The following is a 4116-nucleotide window of genomic DNA, read 5'->3' as shown; positions in this document are numbered from 1 at the left end:
GTTTTTAAGATAAAAATAGAGAAGAAATGAAAGACAATGAAGATTTGTTGGTGTTTAATGAAGAAAAAGTAGATAGAAATTGAATTCTTGAGATTTAAGAGCTAAAAATGGTAGTTCATGGTGGTTAGAAAATTTGATGGTAATGACATTGTTGTAAATAATGAGAAATGTTTAGGGTGTATTTGATTTGTTGACATTTTCGAAATATATAAGAAATTAAATAATAACGGTAATTTTGTAAATATTTCAAAAATTTATGGAGGGCATAAAAAATTCATGGATGAATAGTCCTTTTTGGATCAGCATTCATGGATAAATAGTATTAACAAAAAGGTTTGTTTTAGATTTGATTTGAAATTTTGAATTGGTATGAAAAAACTCCCTTAATATTTTGTATATAATAACTTTTAGATAATATACTGTTGTGAGTTCCAAAATAAAGAAAAAGATAGTATATAGTTCTAGATAGAAAATTTTAACAAAAACAAAAGATAGAAAATTTTAACATATATTAATAAATTTTTTTTTCTATAAAATTATTACGTAGTTTACAAATTTCAACTTGTTTTAATAGAGATTTATAAATATTTGATTAACTAAAAGCCGTAAAAAAATAAAATACGTTATTTTCCCAATTTTGTATATTTGTTTCATATTTAATTCATATACTACTTCTATTTTAATATAATATAGACTGTAACTATAAAATTTATAAAAAATAACATAGTATTCTTTACTTTTGCTTTATAATAAAATTTTAATGGGCATTAATTTACAATAATATTATATTACTAATTACGAAATTAATTAATATATGTTTTATAAAAAATATTTCAAACTTGTAATAGGATTTTGTTAGATTTTTTTTCTCAACATATTTTGTTACAACTAAACTAAACTTAAAATTTATAGTCAATATTGATTTATTATTAATATTCTGATTGATTATTAAGATTTTCTAGAAATTGATTAATGTAAATAATCAATTATGTCATTAATTAAAGAAACCTTTTCTATGATAGTCATTTTTAGTTTTTTTTTTCAAAATATTTTCCAATTATTGCATGATTGAAACAAATATTGCCCTAATTCTGGAACTAATTTAATACACGATTAAAAAAATGTATTACGTGATTGAGAAAAATAAGGTATTATGCGATTAATATATATTCTTAACATTCAATTATGGCATTTATTCCCTTAGTATAAAACTTTTCAAAAATCGTAAGGGTTTTCAATTAGCATTACTTGCGTGGCAATGCATAATATTCATAATATTTCAAATTAGGAATGTTTTGGGCTAAATATGACACTAATTCGGAATATGTACGTACTCATTAATCTTATACGATTTTGGTAATGGAAATTTTAAGTGGAAACCGAATCATATAGTCTTTTTTTTCATCGACATTGATTGATTTTAAATTTATTTTTGCTGACCAATATATCTGTTTATTTTCTATAATATTCCAATGAATCTGCTGTGAATTTGAATTACGAAAATAATTATGGCAAGTTTTGGGAATTAGTGTTAATTTGAATTACGCAAATAAAGATGGCGATTAGCAATCATTATTTACCCTATACACACGACAATCATATATAAATACAAGGCCTTCTAGCTACATGTCTTCACCACCGTCTCCTTCTCAAAACATCCTTATCACAATCATTTTTGCAAGCACAACACTCATGGCGGACTTTAACTCCGTTGCCGATTTGATTATTATTTTTTCAATCTTTACTATTAAATATAGCTTGAAACAGCTTAAGTGTGTGGCATATGGAATTGAAGCTAACAAGTTTAATGATTTCTGGATTTCTACCAATGCTAATCCGCTGGTTTGTGTATTAAGCTTATGGGGAATTGAATGGGGTGAAGGTTTCTTTCACTTAATATGAAAATAACAACTTTGTTATATGTTAGTGTTGCGTGACTAAGAAAATATATATGTTACTTTCTTAGGGGGCTTCACATTTTTTACATACACAAAAGGATCTCAAATGCTTTTCGATGATGACTTGCCAGAAATTCAGGAATTCATATCGAGGTGCTCAACTTGTTTCCTTTTTTTTTACCTTAGGAGTTTGTCTTATCATAATGCTATTATAATTATTTGTATAAGAACTTTGAGTTCTTTTTTAAATTCATTTATTACAAACACAGAAGGATCTCAAATGCTTTTCGATGATGACCTGCCAGAAATTTAGGATTTCATATCGAGGTGCTCAATTTGTTTCTTTTTTTTTACCTTAGGAGTTTTTCTTATCATAATGCTATTATAATTATTTGTATAAAACCTTGAGTTCTTTTTTTTTAATTCAGTTTTATATTTATATCATTCCAGAATGCCACAGGTGGCATTAGGCATGGGCATAATATATGTAACCCGAAATCCGAACCGAATCCAAACCGAAAAACCGATCTTTATCCGGTCCGAAATGTAAAAAATATCCGAATGGGTCTTGTAAGGTGGTACAAAACATATTTGAACCCGAAGTGTTATTAATCGAACCCGAACGGGTAACCCGAAAAACCGAAAAAACCCAAAAAATCCAAAAAAACAATCCGAATGTCCAAAATAATATACAATATAATTATATGAAACATGAATATATACTTAAAATATTCAATTTCATATTTATTTTGATATGTTATCTAATTATAAGTATTTAAAATTTAAATAACAACCTTAAATACTTAATTATATATAAATAAATATATATTTCTTATGTTTTACTTTTAAATTTTAGATTTTATTTCGGGTATATCCGAACCGATCCGATATAACCCGAATTCGAATGATATATGATTACTTTATGGGTTCTATGATGTGATACAAAATCGATCTGAATCCGATGTGTTATATCCGAACTCGACCTGTACTTGCAAATTTACTAGAATGGGACATAAGAGGTGTTGTAAAAAGAACCGAAATCCGAAAAACCCGACCCGAATTCCAACAGATACCCGAACGTCCGTGGCATGATCGTAAGTTCTATTAGAAGCCCTCATTTACGATTGGATGCAATCCCAAAAATTTTCCCAAAATTTCACTTTCTCCATTTATTTTAAGTAGGTCTACTTTCTTCATTTATTATATTTAAAATAATAAAATTGGTTTGGTACGTACACACTTCCTATTGATTACACCGTTGCAATGTAGGAGAATATTGTATGAAATCACGTACCTTTAACCCTTTAATATATCATTCGTGGAAAACAATTCATATTTAACTACAAACGATAATTAATATTTATAAGAAAATTACTTATTTAATATCAAGTAAAAAATATATGAATGTTATAAATCATGGAGTGGATTGCCATTAACTAGGCCCGGTCCAAGACCGGCCCAATACCTAGAATATGGAGGGACGGCCAAAGCCTAGAGAGAGGACAGAGAGAGCCGACTTCAGGAGAGAAAAATACGGCCACAAAGCTTAGAGAAAATGAAAACCTTTCATTTTCTTAGTAGATGTAATCTTTCCATTATTATGTTTTAGTAGTTTTCATATTTCCTGTTGGATTAGGATATGTACACTTTCTTTTTCTCTTTATCGTGTAATCCTTATATAAAGGAATCCCCATTGTTCATTAATAATAACACAGAAATATCCAGTCTCTAAAATCTCTATTTACAACACGTTATCAGCATGATAGACTCCAAAACCCTGAGACAAAACCTAACCTAAAATCCGTCACACATAAACCCTAAACCAGACGCAACTTAAAATCGATCTATCTCTCAAACCCTGAGGAACCAGACAACGAGCCAAACCGTTTGTCGCTCCGATCTCAGACGCGCCCACACTCGCAGAAACAATACGCGGCGCCTTGGTCTTTTGGAACCCTAATCCGAACCAACAAGATTTTCTAGCCAAATTCAAATCCTGTGAAAGATAAGTTTATCATACCTTATTTGTTTGATGATATCTTGTTTAGATTATGGTGTTCATGTAATCTAATACTAATTATTTTTATTTCATGAGCTGAGAGGAGTTGGTGCAAACATCAGCCGCTTGCAAAGGCAGCAGCTCGCGAACTAGATAAGAAGAAGACGCGTCCCGATCGCGTCCGACTACCTCAGCACACATCCGTGACCAGACGCAAGA

This window comes from Brassica oleracea, chromosome C3 (genome assembly GCF_000695525.1).
Source record: "Brassica oleracea var. oleracea cultivar TO1000 chromosome C3, BOL, whole genome shotgun sequence".
NCBI classification, from domain to species: Eukaryota; Viridiplantae; Streptophyta; class Magnoliopsida; order Brassicales; family Brassicaceae; genus Brassica; species Brassica oleracea.
Note: the sequence above shows the minus strand (reverse complement) of the source record.